Below are 14,065 nucleotides of genomic sequence, written 5' to 3'. Positions count from 1 at the left end.
ACAAGAAGGAAGACAGAGCTCTTCCTCTCTGCCTGAAGGGACTTTCTGCTTGCAGAGAGATGGGCCTGCTAGCTGGAGCAGCCACCGGGGATGAACAATTAGACCTCAAGCAGAGAGCAATGCAATGAATCAGAGACTGCTTGGGGAGCAAGCCAGAAGGAAGGGGCAGGAACGCCCCCCTGGAAGACTGAGGGAGGTTCCACTATTGAGCTAGGTTTGGCTTTTGTTATTGAACATTTTGGGGCTGTGCCCTTCAACCACACCCAGATGGGGATAAAACTGGAGGGACAATTAGCCAGTGGGCTGGAGCCCAGCTGAGTGGGAACGAGAGATAGAGATTCTTCCACCCCTAGGGAGAAAACGCTAATGCTATTTTTTTGTATTAAAAAAAAAATCACATTCTTGTATGTAAAGAGGGGTCAAGACAGGTCTAGTGTTCTTAGTATGTGTTATGAGGTCCTTGCTTGTGTTGTATACTCATTTGTAAGGGAACAAGTTTAAATGCTGATAACTGAACACAAATTAGACACTGGTGAACATAGTATTTATATATCAATAGGTTCTGCTAAGCGTCCAGGAGTTTGGATTCTTTTTTGTACCTTTTTGCTATAGAATTTGAGCTGGGAATGGGAGAACAGGATTTGTCAACATTTCAAGTACTAACTAGGTGTGGACTGAGTCTGCTGCCTGTCATAGGGTTTCCTGTCTCTGCTGTAAAGAGAAAGCATGAAGATGTTTTTAAGTACCAAATAAGCTTTTAGAGTCTCTGGAACCAAACATGTGTGCATGCACAAAACCACAATGTTTCTGGTTTGGACTTAGTGACTATTTTGGGTAAGCTCTTAGTCTCTTTCGACCAGTTTGCTCATCCCTACCCAAAATTACAGAAAACTGAGGTGTTATAAAAATGATCAGTTTAAACAAAATAACTGATTTCATAGATAATTCTTTTCTCTAATAATGGATCCACGTTACTGACTTTCTCAATGATGGTTTAAGGACTGGCAAGATTAATTTTTGCCTTTTAGTAGTGTCTATAGAAGTTTTCATATAAATTCACTTAAGCTCTGTCATAGAACTGGTGTGTCTGAGCAATGCTTGGCAAACTTTCAATTTGCTGCCTGGTGCAATCTGAAATTGAAAAGGTCTCTAAAAACAGTGTCAACAAACTGAAGCCAGTCTTGACATGATCCACACAAATATTTCTATTTCTCACACCTCACCTCATACAACACTATAAGCTCATCATAAATAATTGCCATATTGCATCACAAAAGCACAGTTTAATGAGAAGCTACCTATGTAAGTTTGCTTTGGGATAACAGAGTCCCAGAGTTTCCCACCTGTTGACAAATAGAAATGCTCTGGTTGGTGATGATAATACTTTGCTCTTCTATAGACCTTCTAAGGATCTCCAAGCACTTTTCAAAAACATCTCTAATCTAATGAAGCTACTCACAAGTTGAATTTGGCTGGTTATTTTTTTCCCCAGGAGGAAAAAGGCAAGGCAGTGGTGGTGGGACAGGTATTGTAAGTCTACCACTTAGAGCAAGGAGAGTGGGAGCTAGGACTCTAAGGTAAGTTATTAGTTAATCAATCAACTGACTAGTAAAGGTATTCCCTTGCCCTCATTTACATTTGGGGAAAATGAGGCAAACAGAGATCAAGTGATTTCCCTACGATCATACCATTAATCAATGGCAGAGTCAGGAAGAGAGCTCAGGAATTCTGACTCCTGATCCCCTTGCTCAATTCTCAGACAACATGCTTCCTCTGTTTTTCTGGTCTAAAAATAACAGGCAAAATTAATCCCTGAAAAACTCCATGGGGACAGAGTCTGCTCTCAGTGACAGAATATCTTCCCTAGTCTAATGAAGCTACTCTCAAGTGGAATTTGACTGGTTATTTTTTTTTCCCACCAAGAAAAAGGCAAGGCAGTGGTGTGGGGAGAGGTATTGTAAGTCTATCACTTAGAGCAAGGAGAGTGAGAGCTAGAACTCCCTGATCTTCTACTGCCTCGCTGTATGACCTTGGAGAAGTCACTCGGTGTCATTGTAAAATGGGGATAACAGTAACCTACTTCCCAGAGATGTTTTAACTGATGAATTTGACCCAGCACAAAAGGAGAACTGAGAATTCATGGTTGTACAGTTTTGAGTAGTGAGTTGGAGCTGTAGGCAGAGATTTTAAAAGTGCCTAAGTGAGTTAGGTGCCTAACTCCCATTGAAAGTTAACAGGAGTTAGAGACCTATGCACTTTAAATACCCCACTAGGCACCTATTTGTATTTTTAGGCATATAAATATCTTTAAAAAATCTGGCCCTTAGGTGCCTAAATTGAGTAGGCACTTTTGAAAATCCCATACATTTTTGTAAATGATAAAATATGGACATCTGTTGCCACTGTAACTGAGGGACTAACAGCAGCATATACAGTCAGACATAGAAGCAAGTTTTCTTCTCAGTTGAATCACTGGTAGAAGGGGAGGTGATCCAGGACAGGATCTTTATTTTAGGAGGTGACTTAGCATATGTAAAAATTTGGGAAATCACTGACTTCAACTGGAGTTATATGCCCGCCTCTCTAACGTTAATGGAAAAGCAGATCCATCAGCGTTTCCAAAGATGCAATTGTTTGGAAGAGGTCTCTCGATGAATAACATGGAGTAACATTACTGAAATATTACTTTGGATTTCTTAGTATCCTTCATGTCAATCCTCAAAGGAAAGAAATATAGGCACTATAATTACAGGCTGTAAATATAGAATTGCTTATTATGGATTTACGGTATTATCACTCAGAAAAAAACACATATGGTACACTTAATAGCTGCAGACTTTTAATTAAAGCAAACTACAAGCAACGTGCTTGAGCTTACCCTTCAATTACTGTGTATGTTGTCATACAGCAGCCCTGCTTGCAGCTCTCTCCTGCAGCAGGCCATGGCATGGCAGGACTGCACCTGCCTCAGTTTCCCCGGTAACTCCAATACAACTTTATTTGCCTCAATTTCTCTCTGTGGGGCTGGTTATTATTAAACATTGGTGCACACATATGAACTACAGCATCTTTACTGCTTGCTGTCTTCAGATCTCGGTAGGAAAGCAAAATCCTTACAATTCCCCTTAAACTGGATACACATGTAATTTCATCAACTAAACCTACAGATCTGAAGAATGCTCAATTCACCTGCTCTACACAAATATCAGGTTGACCCAGGATATTAATTGATCCTCATTTTCATCTGCAAAGATTATGAACAGGCGTAAAAGAAAGAAAACCTTCAGACTGCTATACATGATGCACTTTCCTAATCAAGCTGCATTCTCTGATGTGGAGGCTTATTTTAGTTTTTATCTTGCTGATTCAGTTGCACATTTCTTCTTCTAGAAGGGATTTTCAATAGAAAATCAATTACATAATTTATGAAGTAGAGGGAAAAGTAGATCCTTTTCCTCCACACAAACATACTCTTAAATGGGTTAAATTAGGAAGGTACACTGAGATAGCAGAATGCTTAAAGAATTCAGAATGCAAGTAACCAGGCAAATATTGTATCTCTGATCTTTAACTAATTTTATAAGGAATTTTTTTAAAAATTAGGAAAATAGATTAGAGGTTTAAACAAGATATATTTGAAAGATTTCCTCATGAAATTTGCATTTTAAAGTACCTATTTTATTTCCAGCACACAGTAATATTTTTTAAAGTTGTTATGTGACAAATTATAAAATAAGGAAGTGCTGAAATATGCATTATCATTGAAGTACAGAAGTACATAGGGACATTTTAAAATATACATTATTTATTAAATAGGAGCAGTTATGTTTCATCAAGAAATGATCTCCTCAGCAATATGTAAAAACAAAACAAGAATTATTTTTGTAAAATGTTTCCATAATTAAGTAATTTTAAAAACAATGTAATGTAAGCACCACAGTCATTATGTAGTTGCCAAACCAATTACCTCTGCCCCCTCCCCCACATACACACTTTGCCAAATTGTATTAATGGCTGGAAAAAATACAGTCGTCACTGAATTTTATGAATTAGGAGGTAAATGAATAAGCAAAATTTTTTTAAAAAACCGAAACAGAACTGAAGTATTATCAAAGTGTACTTTGTTCATTTGTTTTCACAATTCTAATTGAGTTGTGATTGTTTATAATAATATAGTAACTTCTCTTCATGGCCCAGATTTAGCAAAGCATATCAGCAAATGAATAACTTCAAGCAAATGACTAATCCCATCCCTAATCAGTAATGCACTTAAGCATTTATGTTAACTGAGTCAGGTCCTCTGTTAGTAAACATTCCATAGTATGTTTTGTAAAAATGATGTTTACTTTAGTAATATGAGACTTTATGGCACAATTCTTCTATGAAATGTTTAAGAAGTAGGGAACATTTGTTGTTGTTGTTAGTAAGTAGTACTAATTAGAAAACTGAGATCGAGCGTGTATAAGATATCGGTATATTATTTATATATACATATATGTATATATTTTAAGTAAATTAAAATTCATGTCCTCCCCAAACTTCAAAGTTATTACTCATGCTACACACCATGACCACAGACAATTTCATCACAGCAGTGGAAATAGAATCCAGAGGCTCTTATTTCAAAAGCAGTCTTCTATCATTTAAGCTAAAGGAGACCCTCCAGTACTTGTTAGCAGTGTGAGGCTTTGGACCCATAGTCCTAAGGAGTGACTCGGGATTCCCTCCTATTGCTGGCAGTAATGCACACACATATTTGCCAGTTACCGTATCTTTGACATATGTATACATTTCTGGTTGAAAAATAATGGTACAAACTGGAGAATGAACTCCAACTTTCAAACAAAAAAGCTCCTTTTATTTTACCTGATCCCCTAATCCATTGCTATATTCAGATTTTAAAACTAAAGATTTATTTTTAATATATAAGAGGTGTTAAAAAGCCTGAAATAGGAACCTCTAGTTATGTGATGATCTTTTAAATTTTATTCTTTTTAAATTGAGTAATATACAAGTTCCAGTCATTAGGTCTCAGAACTCGATGCTAGTTTAGTCCATGTAACTAACTGTGAACAATAATAGTATACAGCCCAAAGTTACAACTGAAAAACTGGTGGTTCAAAGTGTCAGATTCTTTAAAGAATTTAAAGAGTTTATGTGCCCATATTGTTCAAACAGGAATGATTGAAAATCTAATAACGTTCTCTGCACACACGCAACTTTGGATACATTTAAGAACAAAGATAAAATATTATTACTTATTTAATATCAAGTTTATCTTAGTATCAGTGCTATGAGAAAGCTGCATGCTTCTGTGCCCTGTGCATAGTCAAAGAACCAGCGAAGTTCTAACTGTGGCATCTTTATTTAAGTGACAGATAGAGCACATTTTGATTTTCAGATTTCAGGTTGGGTTTGCATGTGAAAATGAGGGCATAATTTGCTGGTGATGACACACGGAAAGGAAAGAACCCAGTCTGGTTTTCAGATCTCAAGTTCAGTTTGTGAGGCTAGCATTTGGTAAAGCATCTTTGGAGCAAATCTGCTCTGGCAATCACAGAGAAGGGATAAATATGAACAACCTTCAGCGTTAAAGTCAGCGTTCAGAGTCTAAGTAAGGGCCACATTCTCAGCTGATGTAAATAAGCATAGCGCCATTTAAATCAATGGAATTACACCGATTTACAGCAGCAAAGGATGTGGCTTGAAGTCTGTAATGTGTAGCTCTCCTTGCACACATCACCAAAGGTCTACAACAATACAATGAGGGACTGTAAATATCAGAGCTGTGCGGGCAGAGGAATATTTCCAGTAGCAATCTGTGTTTAGATAACATTAATGGATTGTTGCTGATGCCCAGCCTGCTTTTTTTCTGTCAAAGCTTTGTATTTGACTTCACCATTTGTCCCAAAGAAATGCCTAGAAGTGAGGTCACGTGTGTAATGTTTGGAAAAAGTACATGCAAAAGCCAAAACTGTTTGATGTCAGGGTGACCTTTCCAACCGAGTTGTTAGATAAGAACGTAAATACTCTTTCTGAAACGTTACAAATGGCACCACTTTATTTGTTAGAACCCAGAACCCTAACATGCAAGAACCAAAAACAGACAGAGAGAGAGAACAAGAACAATGGGAGTCCCGTAGCACTTTAAAGACTAACAAATTTAATTTCTGCAGGCATACACTTTCATGGGCTGCAACCCACTTTGTCAGATGCTGCTCAAAGGCTGTGATGCACAACCTCACCCCAACTTGTGCTTGGCTGGCTCTTTGCAAACTGACTTCTGAAAACCCAGGTCACACACTCCCATACAGTAATACCCCCTAGCTTGCAATCGGGCCTCAGAAACCCATTACACTTAACATACTAGCTTGTAATTTTAACACAGCTTTCAATAAATCATAGTCTACCTTAGAGCTGTCGGAGGGGTTGGGGGAACTGTAAACTTGGTTCTTATATTTGCTTTCCCCTGACTGAGTTCAGGATGCTTGAAAATGCAGAGGTCCTGTTTTGCACAGCTTCAGAGGATAATTAAATGGGACATTTACATCCTGTAAATGCTGTGGTGGCTTCTCCCTGATTAGGCTTTCCTACACTCCTTGCAAAATATTTTTCACTACATTTTGACTGTAGGAGAAAATTGCTATGCCTTGCAACGCTTTTGCTTGCTGCTACATTCATGTAGAATAGCACAAAACCTTCACAAGATGTATCAGAATGAGACAGAATTCAAGACAGTTCTTTCTATTGTTTGTGGTGAACAACAAAGATTGTGATGAAACGGCCCTGAAGCTCCATTCGCTGGCAACTGTCATCCTTGCAATTCTGAATGAAGTAAAAGTAAAAAATGTGCTCTCTTTCCCCTCAGCCTCATCTCATGAACACTAGCTAAACACAAGGAGCTGATTAAGCACTTGACACAATGTCACAAATATGCAAGGTCAGAAGCATTCTATTCATTAAACAAATTAAGGAAATTGCTAAGAGAAGAATGCTCCTAACTGCTACAGGAGGACTACACCTGCTGCAGATCTGAAACCAAATTCGCCAGAACTAAATTGTCCACAGGAAATTGTACTTACAGATGTCACAGACAAAAATGCTTTGTCAACAATCTACTGGAGCCTGTACTCCTCTCACTTTTAAGAGAAATAAGATACCTGGACACACAGGGATCTTGACAGGGAGAGAGGGAAGAAAAGGTTATATATACTAGCCTAAAAAAGACCAGCCTCATGTTCCATCAACAAGACGCACCCAGCATAGTTACATCATGGTATGAGCCAGAAACAGCACCAAAATGCTGGAGGGTGTTCCTGCACAGAGGCACTTACAAATCCTATGGAGGTCTTAAGATCAATTCATTTTAGTCATCAGTACAGAAGTATGTTGGCCTGATGCTCCCACCCAAACCCAAAACATAGCTCATGGAACATATTGCACAGGATACCCAAAATGTGTTCCTTTACTAAGACTCATGCTCCTGAGTGCCTAAAATCTCTCAGCAAGCAAACAGAAGGGTCTCTCTTTCCTTAACTGAATGTAAACATCTCAACCAGCTCTTAGAACTACTAGGGTTCAATCGTGGGACTGTTTAAGTGCAATCCAGCGACATAATTCATTGTCAGTCTTAGATTCTGTGGAAGCAGGTTTCAGAGATTTAAAAGGCCATGTCCCCAGTACACACAACAGAGGTCACAGTTTCTTGCTTCCTGAGGAGTGAAGATGTCAAGGCATGCTGAGGTCTCACAGTTGAGAGAGTGAGAGGTATTCCACTCCCATCCTACAGAGGGCCTTGAACCTGTCAAGATATAGCTAAGGCTTAGTTAAATTAATGCTTATCAACAGATTGCTTTAACATTACATAATAATTAAACTGGCTGAAATTTCATTAATTTCCAATTTGCTATGATTTTTTTCATTTTGTTGAAAATGTTGGCGGGGGTGGGGAGGGGGGGGGGGTGTTTCAACCAGCTATGGAGCCAGTTGAAATTTTTCAACAATCAAAAAAATGTCGATGTAAGTTTGAAGGAACAAAAACAAAATTAAACATTCTTTTTAAAATGCCCAGGGAAATTTATACGGATTTTTTTTAAAACCAGCTCATAGTAATGTTTTGAAATAAGCTGCCAAGGGCAGCTTTCACTCGTATATATATCCGACCGATCCAAACATGATTTTATTTTCTGACTATCAAGAAGACAATAAATATTGTGCCTTGACCCCCTTCAGGAATACAGTCCTGGGTCCAGCCTACCCTTATTACTAAAGAGGCATACCTCAACAGAGATCATGGGAATCAGAGGCTGCTCGGAGTCAGTAGGTTCCAACAAGTCCTAGGAGTTAGGGCTGAGACTACAGACAGGAAAGGCTCGGGAGAAGCCCAGCTAAAAGGGTAAGTACACAGAGTTGAGGAGACTTTATTTTGAACTCTTTTGCATGAAAGACAGATAAGACACCACATGAGTAAGAAAAGACTCCAGCCAGGGAAGAGTTTCAGAGAGCACAACTGGGGGAGAAGAGAAGCTCCAGGACTGAGTTTTGTTTTCTGTTTTGTGACAATAAATTAGACCCTGGGAGAAGGGGCATTATTGGCTAAAAAGCCTGTGTGGAGTTTATTTAAGGAGCCCCTTGAAGGGGGAAATGGAGGCAAGGGGCTGCTTGAGAGCGACAGTACAGTCACATATTGGGGTACATGTGGTACCTAGAACCAACCTTGGGACATCTGCAATCAAGTTGCAGCCAGAACAAAAACATCTATTGCAACATGCTTCAGCTTCGCAGGTATGCCAGTTTGAACAAAACGCTTCCCCAGACTTCATAAACTCTGTCTCTTTGTCCATCTTCCATGGGGAGAAATGCCTGGAGCTCAAGAGCTGCAGCAAAGCTCACAGGAATAAAAGCATTTGAGGCCAGATGGTGGCAAAAAGACCATTATTCACAGACTATCAGAGAAGGCAGCTACAGAAATGAACTGTGTCGGTGACTCAGAATCAGGGGGAGAATTGAGAATAATGGCTGTGACTCAAACTCTGAACTTGTTACTCAGAATGATTATAATAATTAGTGCCACTGATTTGTCACTGGACATTTCTTAGAAAAAGACTGTGTGTGATGATCCACATCTCCTGCCCATTCCATTCCCCCAAAAGCCACGTGGGCTAGCTAGCAAATACAAGATCAAATAGCTGCATGTTGGAAAAGACACAAGTCTATCTGTGCCATGCCTTCTCCGTCTATTTGAAGCACCACAATGCCGCTGGTGAGTGGAGGAGAGTGTTCCATTAGAGAGGAAATCCTCAGAATAATTAAAAAACAAGGCATGTGATTTTCTTCGTTACCTCTGCTTTTTTTCCTTCACTTTAACATATTCTGTTCATTTTAACAATGTTATCATGCTAACAACAAATGTTCAGAGATTCTACATAGCAGGGGTATTTCACCTTCAACAAATTTGTCACAGTTCTGGGTAGACACAACACTTGTGGGTATTGTTTTTCTTAAATCTAGTCTTAATTCCCATGCCATAAAATACCACTGAACTAGAATTAACTGGGATTCAAAAAGGGATTAGACATGTATCTGGATAATGAGAACTCCATAGTTATATTAGACAGGATAAAAACCCAATATAAATTAGGGATGTAAGCCCACATGATTAAGGGCACTCATAAACAGGGGTGAGGAAGAAATATACCCTATGGGCAGATTATTTCATAACTGTCCATTATATGGTTTCTTGAAACTTCCTCTGAAGCATCCGCTACTGGCCACCGTCAGAGATAAGATACAGTCTAGACAGACCATTGGTCTGATCCAGTCTGGCAATTCCTCCTTTCCAAATAAATTTAGGAAGGTGTTATATTCTATTACATCAGAGTGTTCATGCATCATTGAGTCACTGCATAAAGCAGAAGTGCACAAATTTAGCACCACAATGTGCCATAGTGGCCATCCACCAAGAGCCCACGGGCTACATCTTATTTGCATTTAAATGTGCCTTATGTTTAATAAAAAATAAACCTCTCATCATCCTGTTTGCCTGTACTCTTACCTTACTTCATAGGTGAGTAGTAATTGCGGCTTGAGTTCATCAGCAATAAAACCTGCAAATAATCAGCTTTTTCCCTCAGCACCAGTTACATGCGAGAACATACGACGAGAGAGTAAACCTGGCCTGTATTTCAGTGCTTTGTGCGTCACGTGGAGTCCCTGGGCAGCACTTTGAGACTTCTGGTCTAACAGTAAAGGCTCGTTTCCAGGCAGAACATGAGGACAGAAGCCTATCTCCTCTTAGGTCAAAGATGTAAATGAGTTGAATGGCCTTATCCAAGCCTCATTTGTGTGCAATGCAAAACCATTCATGCTGTTATTTGATGTAACAATCCACACCTGCACCAGAATTTGAACCTCAGACCTAAACCACAGACGCTCCATCACTCAAGCCTAAGGCTCCATTAGCTGAGAGAAGTAATAGACTGTTATCCTCTATGTGGACATAATTTATACTTCATAATAACATGCTATGTTGACATGACCAGCAGCTTTTGCTCAAGAGATGACTGGGATCAGAAGAATCAGAGTGTTGCAAAAGATCAGGATTGAAGTTTTACAACCAGAGCTAGCTTGAGGAAGTTTGCATGGCATCAATGCCCGTTTTATACCAGGCGTGATATTTTTGCCTTCCTTTCAGAAAGGGGTTCAGACTGAAACCCTGAATCCAAACTCCTAAAACAGAGGACAGTTCCGCTCTGGAGCTGAGCTACTTTCATTCAGGAAACAGAGAGGCACTCATTTTTTAGCTTTTTCTTTAAAATAACAAAAGGAAGAACAAGAGCCACTGAGTAGCAGGAATTGCGACCCATGAATAGTTTGAGTCTGTGGGCATTATAATTGCCAAGTAGTCTCCAGTAGCGCCGAGTATGTTTTCACAGTTAAATTTAAAATTAATACATGCTTTGTAATGCTTATCAGCCAGGGTTTTGTTGGGTTTTTTTAAAACAGTTTTCCTTACTAACGCAGCAATTTTAAATCCTTTTAGTCTAATTTCCTTCGACCTGAATCTATTTTAATCAGAGACCAGGATACTTGACTTAAATGGTTTGCATAAAGCCCTTCATAAAATCAGCAATAAAAGAGCATTAGGAAAATAGAGAACAAATCCTGGAATAAGACGGGAGAGGGGAAATGAAACTTTCCAAATCCTCTAGAAAAATCATAACCACTCCCCAACCAGACAAAACACTCACTTAAAATACCAGGATACTCAATCCTGAAGAACCAAGTGCAAAAATATACTATGGAATGCTTCACAGTGATAAAACAAAATTACACAATTACTGTACACAAAAATGCCCCATATCAACCTTCTCCCAAAATATTAGCCACGTCCCATAATCATATGTGTAACAAAACCAAAAAACTCAATGGGAAGGAAATGCCAAACACCACACACCAGATGTGACTGTTGTTTCTGCGGAAGAATAAACTAGCATTGTGATAAGTTAAAAATGTAAGAATGAATTCAACCCTCCGCCCAAGATCTCAAAGAACATTAATTCCCAAACTCACCTCAGAAATTAGCTGTGACTGTACTAGAAGTAAGAATTCTGGATAGGAAAGTTTGTGTAAGGAGCTCATATTCAGCTAACTGTTAGAGAAGGCTCACCCCAAGGGTTTTTCAGTGTAGTGGGATTTGTAAATCAGGTAGCCAGAGGAGCAAACCCTTCAATTTGTATCTGCAATTCATTTTGCTGATGCAACTCTGCAAGTGCAAATTTTGCCTGCACAAAGGGAAATTATGGCCTCAGTCTCTTTGAAAATCCACCCAAATGTTTCTGTTGTCACTGGCAGGGGGACTTGGAAACCATTGGTGGCTGCCTGAAACTTATGCAGTATGGAGGCAAGTAAAGGACTTCAGCTTGTCATTAACCCTTAACTCCTTAACCCTTTCCCAGCATGCCATAGGTATTTAACCTCATCTCCTTTTTGCATGATTATCAGTAATCTGTCATTAGCCTAATGATATGGAATGTGGATATATATATATTTTCCGGGTCTTAATCTTTCTTGACTCATTTTATTGAAGCCTTCACTCATGTCACAGATAAACTGACGCTTTCCCATTTCAAAGAACATTCTGTAAGACATATCTAAAATTAAGTTTAATAAAAATAAACTCCAGTAATGTTTTTTCCCAAACTCTTAAGGATGATAATGATTTGACATCTCATTTGTCTACCCGTCTCTATGTGCTGAGAAGGTAAATGTAATATCTCATCATTATAATCTTAAAGTCTATCTGGAAAAAAGAGTACATCACCATTCAGAAACATTTGGAGCCTCCATTTAAAAGCATCTCTGCTCAAGAGGCATTCCCTCGTGAGCTAACTGTGCTCTAACACAGAATCACAGAATGGTAGGACTGGATGGGACCTCGATATATCATCTAGTCCAGTCCCCTGCACTGAGACAGAACTAGGGATAAGTCTACACCGCCGGTGACACCGCCAGCAGTTCAAAATCGATTTTGCGGATTTGACTGCGTGGCAGTGAAGACTCGCTCAATCGAACCCAGAAGTCGACTCCGTTAATCCACCCCGGCAAGAAGCGTAGCACTGCGTCGACAGGAGGGCATTTCCCATCGGCGCAGCGCAGTGGAAACACTGCAGTAAGTAGATGTTAGGAAGTCGACGGGAGATACGCAAGTTACTGGATGTACTTTGCGTATCTCCCGTCGACTGCCACCGAAATCCACGGCCTGTGTAGACCAGGCCTAAGTATTATTTAGACCATTCCTAACAGGTGTTTGTCTAACCTGTTCCTAAAAACCTCCACTGATGGAGATTCCACAGCCTCCCTAGGCAATTTGCTCCAGTACTTAACTACCCTTACAGTTAAGAAGTTTTTCCGAATGTCCAACCTAAACTGTTCTGGCTGCAATTTAAGCCCATTATTTCTTGTCCTGTCCTTAATGGGTAAGGAGAACAAGTTATCACCCTCTTCTTTATAACATTACATATAATATTACATATTGAAGACTTATCATGTCTCCCCTCAGTCTTTTCTTCTCCAGACTAAACAAACCCACATTTTTTCAATCTTTCCTCATAGGTCATTTCTAGACCTTTAATAATTTTTGTCGCTCTTCTCTGGACTTTCTCCAACTTGTCTACATCTTTCCCAAAGTGTGGTGCCAAGCACTGGACACAGTACTCCAGTTGAGGCCTTATCAGTGCTGAGTAGAGTGAAAAAAATTACTTCTCATGTCTTGCTTACAGCGCTCCTGCTAATATATCCTATCATGACCACAGAACCTAAACCTGAAATTAAAGAATATTTGGATCACCCTAACCTGCAAAGACTGCTCTTTTGAACCACTCTTTAGGCATTTCCTCATACCTCCCTTTTGTTACAACTGTTTGATTGAACATCTAGCATGGAGTTGGTGAGGGAAGCAATTGAGAGCTGCATCAGAATCAAAGATGCAAATCCAAATGGCAGTATTACAAGTTCAGTGTCCGGTGAGTGTCTTAATAGGAACATAGGGACATGGGACTGGAAAGGATCTCTTGGGTCATCAAGTCCAGTCCCCCTGTTATCACAGGCAATCCCATGAGAGTATTACTATTTATTTGTATTACCATAGCACCCTGTCATGGACTAGGACACCATTGTGCTAGGCGCTGTGCAAATACAGACCAAAGAGACAATAATCCCATTCATAAACTTAATGTGGGGCTCTGCACTGGCTTGGGTTCAATTCTTGGGCCGAAACTCTCATTCCCTGGGCTAGCATGTTTGGGGAACGCAGCTAAGGCAGACTGCTCATCTGTCCATTTGGCGCAAGGAGAAAAGTGCCTCACTTCCCCACAACAGCAAACCTTCTGGGCGAGTAGAGCACAATGCTGACTGGTCCTGAAAGGAGTCTCATCAGAGTGACTCAGCTAGAAGGATGATGAGGTATAGTGAAGGGGGCAATAGTTTACTCGTAGAACTCTAGCAGGATTAAGGAACTGTTACGAAAAGAAAATAGAGGCTATTTCTAAAGAGCAATAGACATTTG

General features: G+C 39.6%; 1 protein-coding gene across 3 annotated transcripts in view; it reads right to left on the bottom strand.

Annotated features, from left to right (window-relative positions):
* The window catches only part of GALNT17 (polypeptide N-acetylgalactosaminyltransferase 17), a 235,303-nt gene that overhangs the window by 156,812 nt on the left and 64,426 nt on the right, over positions 1–14,065 (bottom strand). The gene's annotated exons all lie outside the window — the stretch shown is intronic.

The sequence above is a fragment of the Emydura macquarii genome, unplaced genomic scaffold (genome assembly GCF_026122565.2).
Source record: "Emydura macquarii macquarii isolate MOO-44397 ecotype Brisbane River unplaced genomic scaffold, CSIRO-AGI_Emac_v2 contig_450, whole genome shotgun sequence".
Taxonomy (NCBI): Eukaryota; Metazoa; Chordata; order Testudines; family Chelidae; genus Emydura; species Emydura macquarii.
The sequence above is the reverse complement of the archived record's forward strand: the minus strand, read 5'-3'. Positions and strand labels throughout refer to the sequence as shown.